This window comes from Sus scrofa, chromosome 13 (assembly GCF_054392235.1).
Source record: "Sus scrofa isolate SSC_HxYL_T2T_F1_AM1 chromosome 13, Sscrofa_HxYL_maternal_Yorkshire_Landrace_v2.0, whole genome shotgun sequence".
NCBI classification, from domain to species: domain Eukaryota; kingdom Metazoa; phylum Chordata; class Mammalia; order Artiodactyla; family Suidae; genus Sus; species Sus scrofa.
Genome location: NC_139395.1, coordinates 182,465,319 through 182,483,010, shown reverse-complemented (window position 1 = coordinate 182,483,010; position 17,692 = coordinate 182,465,319). Strand labels below are relative to the sequence as shown.

General features: G+C 36.0%; 1 long non-coding RNA gene across 11 annotated transcripts in view; it reads right to left on the bottom strand.

Moving 5' to 3' along the window:
* Positions 1-17,692, bottom strand: part of LOC146397797 (uncharacterized) — a 360,152-nt gene that overhangs the window by 233,002 nt on the left and 109,458 nt on the right. For 8 of the 11 annotated variants that reach the window (XR_014823601.1, XR_014823597.1, XR_014823596.1 and 5 more), the window contains one exon: positions 3,314-3,361. The exons of the other annotated variants lie outside the window; for them this stretch is intronic. This is a non-coding gene — a long non-coding RNA (uncharacterized LOC146397797). The remainder of the gene's footprint in view (positions 1-3,313; positions 3,362-17,692) is intronic. 11 annotated transcript variants of the gene reach the window in all.

Genomic DNA, 17,692 nt, shown 5'->3' with positions numbered 1-17,692 from the left:
AAGGAGAGAAAGTCTGGAGAGGGGAAGAAATAACCTGAAGGGGGATTTCAATATTATTAGCAAAAGCCAGGGGTTATGAGGAGATACCCAGGTAGCAGGAAATACCCAGCAAAATTTTGCACAATGATGTCTAATGTTACAATTTATATTATTGCCAAGACTAACTGTAGTATATATTTTCCTTCACTGCATCTAAATATCAGCTAAAAGTGTGTTTCCCAAAAATATTTTAAGATTAAGTGACAGATTTTAGAGAAGTGGTATTTTAAGATAAAAAGAGAATAGAGGTAAGGTCCAGAATAAGAGAAAATGGCAGAAAAAAGAACAGTTTAATAAGACAAAATGCAAAGTGAAAATTGCAAATGCAAGGAAGGAGGTTATTGAAATGATCTGTGCTCAAGAGAAATATAAGTCTCTTCAGTATCATCAGCAATACTGATGTTTTGTTTACTGAGTTTCTCATGGTATATGAAATGAGGCCATTACATTAAAAGTCCATTCAAGCCCTAAGGACCTTCGTAAGAAATTACTAGAGTCACATTGATAATATGACGAACATAGTCGTGCAACAAGCTTTATTGTGTATTAGGGAAGTTACACTATGATAGATTCCGGGTGTTAAATTTCTCCTTGACATATAAGAACTAGTTGGGAACTGTGATGTATATTTCCTAAATGAGACTTAAAAGGCAATGCCTATTAGACTTGCAGTGCTGCCAGCAAATATACAAGTTTCACACTCACCTTTGCCAGTTGCAAGAAGTCAGCCAGCAGTAGTGATTTTAAGAAGATAAATCCATTAATGGTGAGAGAGAGAGAGGTTGGAAAAATAGAAGGCAGTAAAACTAGCTAGTCAATCCCTGTAGAAATATGTGTATGGAAATAATTCTCAGGGAGGAGAGTGGGCAGGATTGATAGTAGAAATATAAGAGCTTTCAGGTAGCAGTTGATATGATCATCTTCACAAAATTAAAGTAAAACTATAGTACATTAAAATAATTGATTATGGATTAAAGTACATTGTAGTAAAAATTATTTTTAACATTTAAATGGAACTTGAAACTTTCATACTAAGTGAAGTAAGTCAGAAAGAGAAAGAGAAATACCATATGATATTACCTATATCTGGAATCTAATATATGGCACAAATGAACCTTTCCACAGAAAAGATCATGGACTTGGAAAACAGATTTGTAGTTGCCAAGGGGGAGGGGGAAGAAGTGGGATGGATTGGAAGTCTGAGGTTAATAGATGCATACTATTTCATATGGAGTTGATAAGCAATGAGATCCTGCTGTATGGCACTGGGAACTATATCTAGTCACTTGTGATGGAACAGGATGGAGGATAATGTGAGAAAAAGCCATATATAAATGATTGGGTCACTTGGTATGTGGTAGAAACTGACACAACACTGTAAATCAACTATAATGGAAAAATAAAAATCTTTTAAAAAATTTAAATAAACATTCTAGAGTTCCCATTGTGGCTCAGCACTTACAAACCCAATCAGTATCCATGAGGATGCAGGTTCCACCCCTGGCCTCACTTAGTGAGTTAAGGATCTGCTGTTGCCATGAGCTGTGGTGTAGGTCGCAGATGAGGCATGGATCCCTTGTTGCTGTGACTGTGGTGTAGGCCTGCAGCTATATCTCTGATTCAGCCCCTAGCCTGGGAACTTCCATATGCCCCAGGTGTGGCCCTAAAATAAACAAACAAACATTGTGATAATTTATTAGGCTTTAGACAAAATATTTAATCTCTGAGCCTCAATTTTTTCATCATTAATATATGTAATGTTTATTAATAAAATTCTTGATTTGTAGGTCTTGTTAATTATATATATATAATTCAAACACATTTTTAATATAGTGTCAAGCTAAGTAAATATTAACTGTGTTATGGTTATTGCTGTGCTATTATAAAATGATACTTTTTCTTGAACACAATAAAGTCTATAGGGTGAATAAGAGTAATTACTGACATCTATCCAGTCCTAATCATGTGCTAAGCCCTGATCAACAACCTGTAACTATTATCTCTGTAAAGTATATCTAGTGCACCCATGACCCCAACAGATCATTTTGGAAATAAGGAAATGCCTTTAGTCATAAAGAAGCCTGGGCGAATATGAATGGATGAAAATACATACAACAGAATTCTTTCAAAAACAGCTCTAACACATAGGGCTCCTGATAGTGCAGTAGCAGTATTTTCTAAAAGTACAATGTTGTGCTTGGTAGGCTAAATTGCTCTATGGAGAGCCAGGTGTTTCCAGTGAGTGAACCCAAAATACCTACCTCTCCTCATTCCTCAATCCTCTATCTCACATTGTTCATTCATTTGTTCTGGTTTGGCTTCTCTCTCTCTCTTTCTCACACACACATACACATGGATACCTTAAACCAACAGCAAAATTTTCCTCACATAGAAAAACTGGCATTAATCTCAAGGCTGAGCTCTCAAACTGAGTATAGGCAATCTGTAGGCAACACATACTGTTCCCCAGGGGTTATTCAGAGTTCTGAAGCACAGTAATTTTAAGCAGTAGTTGGTCTGCATTGCTCCTATGAACCGAAGTTTAATATTATGTGGTAATTCTAATAATAAAACTCAACACCATTTAAAATCATAACTTGCCATTAGAAATAATGGCAAGTTAGAGAAGGATGTTTATTATTTCCAAAGTGACTAAGCAGGTCAACATTTCTAGAACACAAAAAAACACTGGCACAAAAACTATTTAACTGTGATGACAAATGCAAATGACTCATGAATATAAATAAGCACTAATGATAGATGATACTGTCAATGCAACTCCTGATAATTACTTTCATATCTATGAATGTATATAATTTGATATTTATCTTACTTGATACAAAAGAAAAGTCTTCCATATTCTACAGCTATGGTAGGAAGCAAGGGACATGTACAAAATCTGTTGATCCAAAGTATCTTTTGAAATAATTAATTCAGATTTTATTGACCTCAGGCATTATCTGGTTCTCTCTCTATAATTCCAACATGAGCGTCCCTTTAGAATTTATTTTTAATTGTTATTTCCCCAATACAATTTTTTTCCTACTGTACAGCATGGTGACCCATTTACACATACATGTACACATTCTATTTTCCCACATTATCATGCTCCATCATAAGTGACTAGACATAGTTCCCTGGAACCTTTAGAATTTTTTATGAGGCTGCATTATTAAACTGTGGCTTTAAGTTTCTTATCTTACAGGATGATACAATGAAAGGCATTAGCGTAACAGATTAAGCAGGGCATATAATATAAAGGCAAGTCACTAACCTTTCATGTTGACTTCTGTACACTGTGCATTGTGTGGTACAATGATCCCTAGATAGTAAAAAACAGTGAATCACATAAGGCTGTGCATTGCAAGAGGAAAGATCAATGGTTTTTGTAATAGGTTCCCACTGACAGGCAAAGAATTCATTCAATGAATTTTTATGCAAAGCTTTTAAATATCAAAGAGAAGTATTTCCCAAGGGAAAACATATCAACCAACAAAAATCTTAAACCATGCTGACATCTAGAATTCTCCATTATACCAATCATGGATAAAATCAGTATGTTGTGATATCTGTCACAAAGAATATTTAAAAGTTTAAGAATTTGGAGTTCCCATATTGGCTCAGTGGAAACGAATCTGACTAGTTTCCACGAGGATGCACGTTTGATCCCTGGCCTCGTTCAGTGGGTTAAGGCTCCAGCATTGCCATGAGCTGTGGTGTAAGTTGCAGATGGGGCTCAGATATGGCATTGCTGTGGCTCTGATGCAGGCCAGCAGCTATAGCTCTGATTTGACCCCTAGCCTGGGAACTTCCATATGCCACAGGTGTGGCCCTAAAAAGACACACAAACCAAAAAAAAAAAAAAAAAAAAAAAGCTTAAGAATTTTGAAATGGTAAATGAAGTAATATCTTTCTTAGGTGTTAAAAAGAGTATCACACTACCATTGTTAAAACAAACAAACAAAAAAACACAAAAAACTCTTCTAAAATCAATGGTTGAAAGTTATCAGCAAGTGGTGCTGGGAAACTAGACAGCCACGTGTAAATCAATGAAACTGGAACACACCCTCACACCACGCACAAAAATAAACTCTAAATGGCTTAGACTTAAATGTAAGACAAGACATCATCAAACTCCTAGAAGAGAACAGAGGCAAAACATTATCTGACATCAACCTCACAGATGTTTTCTTAGGTCAGTCTCCCAAGGCAATAGAAATAAAAGCAAAAATAAACCAATGGTACCTAATCAAACTGACAAGCTTTTGCACAGCAAAGAAAACCAGAAAAAAAAAAAAAAAAAAAGACAACCTATGGAATGGGAGAAAATAGTTTCAAACCATGCAACTGATAAGGGCTTAATCTCTAAAACAGACAAGCAACTTATAAAACTCAACAGCAAAAAAAACCAACAACCCAATTGAAAAATGGGCAAAAGATCTGAATAGACATTTCTCCAAAAAAGATATACAGATGGCCAACAAGCACATAAAATAATGCTTAACATTTCTGATTATTAGAGAAATGCAAATCAAAACTACTATGAGAGACCACCTCACACCGGTCAGAATGGCCATCAATAATAAGTCCAGGAGTTCCCGTCGTGGCGCAGTGGTTAACGAATCCGACTAGGAACCATGAGGTTGCGGGTTCGGTCCCTGCCCTTGCTCAGTGGGTTAACGATCCAGCGTTGCCGTGAGCTGTGGTGTAGGTTGCAGACGCGGCTCGGATCCCGCGTTGCTGTGGCTCTGGCGTAGGCCGGTGGCTACAGCTCCGATTGGACCCCTAGCCTGGGAACCTCCATATGCCGTGGGAGCGGCCCAAGAAATAGCAACAACAACAACAAAAAAAAAAAGACAAAAAAAAAAAAAAAAAAAAAATAATAAGTCCACAAATAACAAGTGCTGGAGATGGTGTGGAGAAAAGGGAACCCTCCTACACTGTTGGTGGGAATGTAAACTGGTACAACCACTATGGAAAACAGTATGAAAGTGCCTCAGAAAACTAAATATAGAACTACCACATGACCCAGCAATCCCACTCTTGGGCATGTATCCAGGCAAAGCTTGACTTGAAAAAGATACATGCACCCATATGTTCATTGCAGCACTATTCACAATAGCCAAGACATGGAAACAAACTAAATGTCCTTTGACAGAGAAATGGATTAAGAAGATGTGGTATATACATAATGGAATACTACCCAGCCATAAAAAAGAATGAAATAATGCCATTTTCAGCAACATGGATGGAACTAGAGACTCATACTAAGTGAAGTAAGTCAGAAAGAGAAAGACAAATACCATATGATATCACTTACATCTGGAATCTAATATATGGTACAAATAAACCCTTCCACAGAAAAGAAACTCATGGATTTGGAGAACAGACATGTGGTTGCCAAGGGGGAGGGGGAAGGAGAGGGAGAGAGTGGGATGGACTGGGAATCTGGGTTAATAGATGCAAACTATTGCATTTGGAGTGGATAAGCAATGAGATCCTGCTGTATAGCACTGGGAACTGTAATCACTTATGATGGAGCATGAGGGAGGATAATGTGAGAAAAAGAATGTATATATGTATGTGTGACTGGATTGCTTTGCTGTACAGTAGAAAACTGACAGGACACTGTAAACCAACTACAAAGGAAAAAATAAAAATCATAAAAAAGAAAGTTTTCAAATGTTCTTTAGGTAGCAAATCACGGAAATATTTTGTTATGATTTTCAAAAGGAATTTTAAAATATTTTTCTTTTTTTCTTTTCTTTTTTTTTTTTTGTCTTTTTAAAGCCACAACTGCAGCATATGAAAATTCACAGGCTAGGGGTAGAATGGGAGCTGCAACTACTGGCCTATACCACAGCTTAACATCAACCCTGGACTTAACCCACTGAGCAAGGCCAGGGATCAAACCCACATCCTCATGGACACTAGTTGACTTCTTAACCCACTGAGCCATAGCAGAAACTCCTGAAAATATTTCAGTTCAGTATTCCAAATTGCTTCATCTTTTTTGAATATACTGAAAATGTTCATTCCTCTGAGGACCTACCATTTTAAATTCTCTAATTCTCCACTATAAAAGTGAAAAATTCTATAAGCCTGTAGGATCTACGACTGTAAAAATTAAATATTTTAAGGAGTTCCTATTGTGTCTCAGTGGTAACAAACCCAGCTAGTATACATGAAGATGCAGTTTCAATCCCCAGCCTTGCTAGTGGGTTAAGGATCTGTCATTGCTGTGAGCTGTGGTGTAGGTCACAGATGGGGCTTGGATTTGGCATAGATGTGGGTGTGCAATAGGCCAGCAGGTGTAGCTCCAAATGAACCCCTAGCCTGAGAACTTCCATATGTCCCAGGTGCGGACCTAAAAAGGAAAAAAAAAAAGTTAAATATTTTACTCATATTTCAGATTTTAATGATTACTTTTATAGAATGAATATAATGTTTTTATTAACAGCTTGAAATTATGTGATTGTTTCAAAGTCTATTACATCATATCACAATTTTTATATGTCTATAAAATCTTTTAATAGTCAATTCAGCCACCATTATGATGAAACATACTGTATTTGCTACATTAAATCAACCTCTAAAAGACACAGGGGGTCATTTCCCATCCTTGAATGCTTCTTCCTAGTATTTATTACTATTACCAGTGCCTATGAAGTAAGGGCTCAATTCCCCAGGCTTTAATTCTGTGATAAAAAAGGGAACATGCGACTATGTATACATTAACTAAGTGGGAGCAGAGAATAAACTAGAAAAGAAATGTAGGTATAGTTGGGGAAACTGGGGGAAGGCTAGTCCAGAACACACACGATTATCCAAAACTCTAAATGGGTGGGAGTTTGCCAATGCTAGAAACAAAGAAGTGGAAAGCTAGATTCTAGCATGAGTTCTTAACAGGAGGAGCTGTGTAACTTTGGAAACATTATTTAATTTCTCTGTGCTTCTTTTCCTTATACAAAAAGTAATAGGTGTTGGATGATAAGACCAATAAAGTGTTTTGATGTATTCTATTAGATCACCCAGTTTGGAGGATATATTGCAGAAACATACCCTAAAAAACAAAAGTTCAGTCTGAATATTGTCTCTCTCCCCTTTTCTCTGTCTTTATGATAAGACAATGTAAAATACTTATCTACAACATCGTCATCCCCTGACATTTTTACTAAAAAGCTCCCAACGCCCTAGAGCAGTTAATCAATGTTGTCTCAAGGGAAAATTTTGATGACAGAGAAATCTGATAGACTGGGTCAAAGTATAACATTTGAAAGAATACTCACAAAGCATTTTAAAAATGTATTTATGCATTTATATATGTATGCATGTATGTATGTATTTTGCACCACGGAAGAAATACCAACATTCTGTATTTCCAAAGAAAGGAAACGCAGGACAGTTAGTTAGTTGCCAAGGGACTTTCATCCAAACACCTCACCTAGAGAGAAACTTACATAACTTTTTTAGGGAATTAAAGTATGCAGAAAACTTTTGTAGAACTTCCCCTCTGGGACCTGAGAGCAGAGAAGCCTGGCAGAAGTTTCCACATCGCCTAGAGATGGGAGCAGTAAAGGAGTAAAAGCTGCATTGACTGCCAAGGGCAACAAAGTGGAGGAGGAGCTCCAGTAAGTGTCCTGTGGTCCTTGAGTGAATGGGAGAGCACCTGAATTCTTCCCACCACATCTTATTGATGGACACAAGACTTTTCCCACCTCATTCTAGGAAGGGAGTTAATGAACTTTCTGTTAGTACTGCAGTAGGATCAGGGTATTTGGTAAGGGATGTCCTTTAGACTAGCTACCAGATGAGAATGAAGAAATAACAGCAGATGCCAGCATGAGGGAGATAATGAAATAAATCTATACAGCCCAAAGATACTCATGTTCACAGACACTTATGGACCCTCTCTATCCCACTCCTCCCATAACAGGAAGCAGCTGTAGAAGTCCCCAGAACTGAGAGATCAGCTCATGGAGGGGGTGGGAGAAGATATCTGCATGTCCTGCATGTAATTTACCTGTTCCCATGTCACTTTTATAGCTTAGCAATATTATCAAAATTATTTAGAAACTAAATACTAAATGTATATATAACTATTTTACATGTTTTGGTTGATTTTATTTTGTTAAAAACAAAGCTTTAACAGGAGAAATATTACATTGACATACAAATACAGATTTTACTAATTTCCAGGTATTTAACATTAGAAACAAAAAATCAAATATAAAACACAGGTACTGTAGACATTTGCTGCTTCTATGGGTTATCTACATGAAAACACTAAAATAACTACAGATGAGCCCAAAAGGCTGAAGTGTACAGCAGTAATGTTGAAAATGTCACCACAAATTAGTTTTATGAAATGAATCACCTATTCTTTGAAAAAAGAGTGCCTCTTAGAGACTATAATGATTACCAAGTAAAATCAGAATAAATGTTGAAATTAATTGATTATATTTTGGAATTTCTTTTCTTCCCTAAACATAGAGAAACAACTCTCCTAGATACTGATATAGATTACTGATGACAAAGTGAAAATACAGACCAGGAAACACATTTTGGAAATAGCAGTCCTTTGCCCTTTCTCAAAATATAGACATAACTGAAGTGTCAAGAGTAGAGCTGACAGTGATGGTGGATCACCTGACAGCTCAAACACAGCTTGTTTGTCTGTTATCTTGAGGTTAGGAGGACTGGTTTTTGCCTTCATATAACTGTAGCTTGTAATTATTATAATAAAGTATTGGATGCCTCTTAATCTACAACCTCAGGGCCAAGACCCAACCCTCACTTACACAACTGCACAGGTTGTGTTTGAATGTACTCAATCAGAATACAAAAGAAAATGGATACTGGATACTGTATTTCACAAGCATTTTTGAGATGTGTCATATTTCTATATTTGCGTGACCATGTGCTAGAAAATTAAGTTTTGGATTCTAATTTTCTGGCTTACTCAGACAATTTGCTCTGGTGATGTCAGCACCCCATGATGCTGATACCAAGTACTGTTTACACTTTCCTGTCCTCTAGGGACTGGAAAATCCATCCTGCATCCACAAGTTGTCAGAGGAGAAGAAAAGCACTGGTCACTAGTCTTGTCATGATCAACTTCATTCTCATCACCCTATTTTATAGCTTGGCCTGGATTGAAATGAACTGATAATACAAATGTGTTCGTTGGATATTCTTTGTCTTTGCTATCAGCTGATCTTCTTTCCTCCTGACAATCTTTAAACTATGTTAGACAGGTGTTTCAAAAGGTTGAAAACATATCTCTGCTGAAGATTTTTGTGTGCATGTGTTGAACAAGCTAATGAACAATTTATTAAGGCTTCAGAGAGTAAGCGGTCCCTCCAGGTGGCTTTTTTTCTCCTCAGGATTCTTCCACTTTAATTAACAGACTGAATATAAAGGGAGAAGACCCTGCCCAAAGTGATAGGAATAACAATAAGACTGAAAGTTCTTTGCTCACATGCCCCATTAAATCCACTGTGGCCCCCCTGAAGGCCTGTGATGGTTCATTTCTTTCAGCAAAGAATACCATCAGTGTCAATGTCATATCCAATAATCTTGATCTGCAACTTTGGGGAAAAAAGTATATCTTTCCCAAACAGTGGATATTGAGCATCAAGACTTTAAATTTTCAATCTTTTCATTCTCAGAATATTCATAGACACAGTTATTTTCCTCTTAAGATTTTTAATAATATACTTAGCTGTTCTTTTTACCATCAGATAAAATTATTTGTTCTGAAGGCTATAGAGATAAGAATTCTTTGTTTATTTAGAGCCCAGGTGCATAAGCAAACATTTTTACTAGGAAGATTCTCTACTTCCAATACTAATACAAAAAATAAATTGTTAAAAAGCAAATATTTTATAGTCATCACTTCAACTCAGTTTAGGATCAATAGCCAATTTTACTACTTGCATAATTTTTTGGCACCTAGAAATTCATTGTTGTGAAACCTGTTCTTTTCAACCTGATTTTATTCTGATATCGAAAAGCTTTATATTTCAGCTTTATGCCAAAAAATACCTAATATTTTAAGATTTTTTTCAACCTCTGGTTTATGCATAAGCACCTAGGAAAAGTGGCTTAACAGAATGGACTTCAAATGACTCTGAAGTCAAACTGATGGAAGCTCCAACCCTACCTCTAACACTTCATAGATTTGTGCTTTGGGAAAACATTTAAATCTATGTACGTCAATTCATTCATGTAAAAAAAAAAAGTAATAATGGAGTTCCTGTCATGGCGCAGAGGTTAATGAACCTGACTAGGAACCATGAGGTTGCAGGTTTGATCCCTGGCCTTGCTGAGCGGGTTAAGGATCGATCTGGCGTTGCTGTGGCTCTGGTATAGGCCGGCGGCTGCAGCTCCAGTTAGACCCCTAGCCTGGGAACCTCCATGTGCCGTGGGAGCAGCCTAGAAAAGGCAAAAAAAAGAAAAAGAAAAAGAAAAAAGAAAGTAGCAACAGCACTAATCTTGCTGGTGTTTGGAAGAAATAAAGGCATTTTTAAAGTACCTAGAATAGTACCTTATGTATGAACAAGGTTCAAATGCATTAATTCTGCATCTTATTTATGACAGTTATCCAGCACTTTCACTTATAGAGCGGCCCTGCTTATTAGAAAAAAAAATTATGTAGGTAAAATAAACACCTAGAGCATTCCTCAATTAAAAAAAAGATACGCAAGTATATCATTTTGTGGAGAAGAAGTTAATATATATTTAAGTTATATGTATCTATTAATTTTTTTTTCAGAGACTTTTAATAGGTCTCATTTGGACTGACTGACAGTACCACCTCCTTTATGTCTTTTATCTACAGTACATTTGAGAGCCTACCACTAAGCCCTAACTCAAAAACAAGTCAGAGTTGTTGTCCCTTGTTTCTCTGCCCTAGACTGGCTCTGCTATATTTCTTTCTTATTCCATTAATTCAACAGCATTACCTAATAAGATACATGATTAATTCTGACACACATCCACCAGTCAGTGACATAGCCTAGTAACAGTTTTCTTTCCATGCAGTATGAACAATGGTTTTAGTGGTATCTAATTTTAAAAATAGAATTTTGGGGCATTCCCACCGTGATGTGGTAGGTTAAGAATCAGACTACAGTGCCTCATGTCACTGTGGAGGCATGGGTTTGATCCCCAGCCTGGCATAGTGGGTTAAAGGATCCAGAATTGTCATAGCTGCAGCATAGGTCACAGCTGTGGCTTGCATTCAAGCCCTGGCCCAGGAACTTTCATATGCCATGGATGTGGCCATAAAGAGTAATAATAATAACAATAAACAGCTCTCTTAAAGTTCCTCCTATTCCTTCAGATGACTTATTTTGCATAAATCAGAGGTATTTTGCCAGCTTCCATTCTGGTCTGCCAACAAAGTAACTGCTCCTTTGTACATACAAAAGTATAAATCGGTTTTCATATATATATATCCTTCTCAACCTTTCATCCCTAATTGTACTCACTCCAACCCAGGAGATCAAAAAAGAGATCAAGAGTAATGAATGTTTCTAATTCTTGCTGGATTCACAGTCTTCATGAGGCTTTGCTTCAGATTCTTACTCAGGGTGACCATAAGGTAAAGGGATCATCATTTAGTGACACTGTATCTTTAGGGAATACTCTGAAAAAAGTGAAAAAAAAAATGTAGACAACATGGAAATGCAAATAAGAACTCTGTTCCATTAGTTTCTGCCTAGCCTCCATTTGAATTCTTGGATCCCCTCTTTACTCTAAGCTCTCTTCCTGATGGGAAGCCAGACTAACCTTGCATATAATTTCAAGAGCAGAATTCTCTCTGAAGATGTATGAAAAACTGTCTGAATACATATATTTCAGGAAAGAGTTTCCTTGGCTTTTCTCACATCTGATTCTAAAAAGGCCAAAGATGCCCTCACAGAAGTAACCCTATCAGTTCCCAAATATTGGTATTTGTGGCTATGAGCTCCCAGATTTGCCGTTTTGAGTCAGAAAAATATATATATGTTTCAGTTATAAAGCATTATATATATATAAAAATATATATATATTATATATTATATATAAATATATATTATATATAAATATATATATTATATATTATATATAAATATATATTATATATTATATATAAATATATATATTATATATTATATATATAAATATATATTATATATTATATATATAAATATATATATTATATTATATATATAAATATATATTATATATTATATATATAAATATATATATTATATATTATATATAAATATATATATATTATATATATAAATATATATATATAAAAATATATATATTATTAACCTCCAAAGAAAGTACTCAATGTCTGGCGTATTTTTCCTGTGTTTCTCATTGATGCTTATTGACCTTTCTTTTTTCCTCTAATTTAGAATCAGTTAATCTGTTACTCCTGGGAGGTATGAATTTCCATATTCTTGTTGATTTATATGGATTTCCTGTAAACTGAAGACTGCAGGATGAAATCAATCACCATGATGCCTACAGCAGTGGCCAGGGATAGACATGAGAAACACCTGATGTTTTCCATTCTTATTAGGTCTAAAATGAGAGTACACTATTCTCATGACGCGTTCTGTGCTAGTAAGATTATTTGGAGACCCTCAAACTGATAAGAAGACTAGAGACATGCCACTTTGTATCTTTAGCTCATGTTTTATGATACAGATAAAAGAATAAATGAAGGTTTTATCCAACCTTTTTAAGAACTGTTAAGTTCACAGGAAATTTGGGGGTAGGCACATGATAGTATCTCAGAATTTAAGAAATTAATGCATTAAGTCAGTTTACATAACTGCTAAAAATGTAACAGTTCTGAAATTATGAGTTACATTCACTTGTTACAGAGTGTTAGGATGTTTAATTTCATTATTTTCTTATGTGATTTTTTTCTTACTTTTCTTTTGCATGTGTTTCAGTTATAAAAAATAGTTTAAATACCCATTATCAAGATGACAATCCTTTTAAAAAGCATAAAACATCACTCTGACAGTAACACCTCATGCTAAAAGTTTATGAACAATCTGCTACATAACAAAGACAGAAAAAAGAAACAAAATCTTAGTAAAGTCATGGTTGGAGGTTTTACTTTGCAGTTGCACTTTATTTCAGTGCTTTTAGTGTCCACATTTCCAGCTGTCATGAAAATTTAAAATTAAATCTCTCCAATGTGCACATTTTAATTTAATACGAGCGAATGTAATTTATTATTTGGCACAGATTTATTGTTATAAAAGGCTCCCACTGATGTCATGGTGAATTCTGTACATGAAATGAGGGCAAACAAATGATTCATTTTTCATGAATATTAACAATCAATGTTACATTCTCCTGAAACAGCAACGTAATGTTCTTTACCAAAATACTCAAATATTCTTGGCTTACACTTCTTTCATTAAAGCCATAGGAAGAAAAAAGTTTTAAAGGAAGTAATGATATTGTCACCAAAAAAACTGGTATCAGAAGTTACCAGTTAATTTGATTGCAAAAGATGCATCAACTTAAGTGACTAAGTGGTGATAAGACAACCATGTAGGTAAGTTACCTTACAACCTTTGATGTAGTTCAGTAGATGAATTGCTCTCCTGTCTCTGTTGCTGGCATATTATGAAAGAACTCTTGTTTTCACATATAACCGCATCATAGAAATAGCGCCCCCTCTTTATAAATCAACTCTTATGGAGTTCCTGTTATGGCTCAGTGGTAACAAACCTGACTATAATCCATGAGGATGCGTGTTTGATCCCTGGCCCTGATCAGTGCCTTAAGGATCCTTCATTGCCATGAGTGGTGGTGTAGGTTGCAGAAATGGCTCAGATCTCGAGTTGCTGTCTGTGGCACAGGCCAGCAGCTGCAGCTCTGATTAGACCCCTAGCCTGGTAACTTCCATATGCTACACGGGTATAAATAAACAAACAAACAAACAAACAAACTCTTCTTTCATTCACTGAGCAGCTATCATGTACCAGGAACTATGCAAGGTATTTGAGGTATGGCAATAAACATGATCGACAATGTCACCAACATGTCATGGAGCTTACAGTCTAGTGGGAAACACTGGCAATAAATCAACATAAATGGAGAATTTATAGATTAATGGACAGATAAGACAGATTTAGGAAGAGGTAAATATTTAATATTTGGCTAACTCTCCACTAAGTTAACTCCAGTCCAAAGAGTTAACAAAGAGTCCAAATAGGACATTTAGTTAGCTTGTTTTATTCCCATTTTTCTGTCCATGTCATCCACAGCATTTCTGTTCAACACTGTCTCTTCCACTTGAAATTCAGTTAGGATTTTTTGATAAAAGCAACTCAAAACTGAGTTTCTTTGATAGAAGAATTGCTTGCAAAGTGAGAAAGGCTGACAGAGATAGATTATAAGTAATTCTGTACTTCTTACAAACATCCCTAATTTTTTAATTCTCTATTTTTTTATATGAGCAAAAATTTTCATGTATACAATATAAAAAACTATAAACTCAAAATTACTCCATTAAGTAAACCAGGAAAAAAAAGCAAAAAAAAAAAAAAAATTCAATTAAGTATTCACTGCTACTATAAGCTATTACCTTATACCACCCAGAATGGACATCATCAAAAAGTCTACAAACAGTAAATGCTGGAGAGGGTGCAGAGAAAAAAAGACCCTCTTACACTGTTGGTGGGACTAAACTGGTGCAACCAGTATGGAAAATAGTGTGGCAGTTTCTTAAAAAGTTAAAAATAGAACTACCATATGAACCAGCAATCCCACTCCTAGGCATCTGTCTAGAGAAAACAATAACTGAGAAAGATAGATGGACTCCAATGTTCAACACTATTTACAATAGCCAAGACATGTAAGCAACCTAAATGTCCATCAACAGGGGAATGAATAAAGAAGATATGGTACATTTATACAATGGAATATGACTCAGCCATAAAAAAGAATGAAATAGTGACATTTTCAGGAATATGTTTGGACCTAGAAATTATCATAATAAGTGAAGTTAGACAGTGAAAGACAAACATCATATGATATCGCTTATGTATGGAATGTAAAAAAGGATACAAATGAACTTATTTGCCGAAGAGAAACCAACTCAGGCATTGAAAAACTTATGGTTACCAAAGGGGACAGGTCAGGGTGGAGAAGGATGGACTGGGGGCTTAGGATTGGCATATTCACATTGAGTTATATGCAATGACTGGCCAAGGGGGAACTGCTATACAGCACAGAGAACTCTACCCAATATTCTGATAACCTATGTGGGAAAAGAACCTGAATGAGAATGGATGTGTGTACATGTATAACTGAATCACTTTGTTGTACAGCTGTACAGCAGAAATTACCACAGCACTGTAAATCAACTAGACTTCACTGAAACTTTAAAAAAAAAAAAAAGGAAAAAAGTGATGCAAAGTCTATACAGTACTTAAATAGGAAAGTGCATTTAAATATAAAAATTTTAAAGCAGGAGACATTTGTAAAGATTATAAATTCAATTAGGTTAAAATACTCTTAGCTCTAGAAAAATTTTAAATGCAACAAAATTTTAATCAATATTATTTATAATTCTTCACTTTTTTGACTTTTATATTTTTAAACTTTAGTGATTGTTTTATGCTTCTCCCTTGTTTTTTGTCTGCTTATCTTAAAATTCTTTTAAGTAATAAAATATTCAGATGTTAAAAAAAAGTATTCATTGTGATAAAATGAAAAGTGTAAATGGTATAGTACTCTAAAGCAATGCAGATCAGTAATCATTTTAGTACAACTTGGTAAAAACCTGCCCAATATATAATGATATTTCCACCCAATGGTACAAATATATACCTCATCAGCCACTGCAGATTAAGTTCCTTTGGGAACGGATTCTGAGATGCAGCTCAGAGTGCAAGAGTTTTATTAGGGAGAGCTCCTGGATTTAAGTCCTGTGGTAATAAATGAAGCAGACTAGGTAAAGAAATTGAGCAGTGGTGCTGTTTCAATGGAGGTGTCATCCAAACCAGTTAAGACTGGGATAACCGTTCATATGAATTCTGAATTGGGATAAGAGGGCTGTCTCTTTGGAGTTCCCAATGTGGCTCAACAGGTTAAGAACTTGACTAGTATCCATGAAGATAGGGTTTGATCCCTGGCCTTGCTCAGTGGGTTAAAGGATCTGGCCTTGCTAAGCTGTGGTGTAAGTTGCAGATGCGCCTCGGATTGTCATTGCTGTAGCTGTGGTGCAGGCCAGCAGCTGCAGCTCTGATTTAACTCCTATCCCAGGAACTTCCATATGCCACAGGTATGGCCATTGAGAGAGAGAGAGACATATCTTTATAGCCCTGTGGTAATCCTCAGTTGTGGATTTTCCCAGAAAGAAGACATGATTTTGGGCAAGGCACTTGTCTTCAGCAGAGGCAATCTCAAAGTAGGGCAATGGATTAGGACTAGCTATGTACTAACAGTTCTCCCAGCAACTTCATTCTTAAAAGGGAATACTAGGAGATGTCTGCTTCTTACATCATTTGTAACTGCTTCTTTTATAAATTCAGGAAGCAGTTAGTTCAGGGTTCTAGTAAGCCTCTCCCCCTAGGGAAATTTAGATAAAGAGGATGTGAGAAAAACTACACACCACTGCCAGAGATGGTTATAGGATCCACAAATGTTGCTTTTACTTTCCTTTGCTACTGGCCATTTTATCTATGCCCTTCAACATCAGTTAGCATTTTTGCTAGTCTAAGGGGCATAATGTATACATTAATCCATTAGAAGTTTGATCCCTTAGTCATCATATCCTTTTTAAGTAGAAGTTGTTGCATCTGTCCATTCACTATCAAAATCAGGCAAGGTGCTATCAAGACACCCCAAGTATAGGACTGGACCATACTTTCTGCATCCACTGAATAACAACAGACCCACTGTATACTCCTGATGATCAGAGTCAATTAACCTTGACAACATGGTAATTCTTCTTGCCTATTTTCTTCCCACAACCCAGCTCACTGATCAAACACCCTCAGGTTACCATCTCACAAATACTGACATTGAACAGCCCTTTAGCACCATTGGTAATGTCCATTTCCTCACTTATCAGGCCCTGCATGTCTCCAACTGAATTATGTCCTGACTTAATCCTAGTGACCAAGAAGGGAATTGGGGACAGAACTTGAGTATGGGGTATATGTTAATTTGCATAGGGAAGCCTGTCCACCATCAGGGTAGGATTACTAGACCTAAAGAGTGAGGGAGCAATTTCTTCAGCTTGGAGGGTTCACAAGAATTGGGAGATTCACAGTTAAATGTCCAATTAATCCAGATGTCCCCACCCCATGTGTCAAGATCAAGTCCTTTCCTAGCCAGGGGCGTAGCCTTAGCATAGCAGACCTGGTTAGGTGGAGAGCTAAATCATCTTTGAAGTTGTTACTCCCATAAATAAGTTCCGGACCTAACTTCCAGATCTCTCTGACTCTTTATGTGTTAATAAAAACAAACTACAACAACCAAAAAAACAGCGTTCACACTTGGCTTTCAGTTGTCAATCGATTACTTTGAACCTTTCCTTTTCTCTTCTTAGAGCAGTAACGTTTAGCATAGGCACCCAATTACAGGTTCTTATTGCTACATTTTACTCTTTACTTTT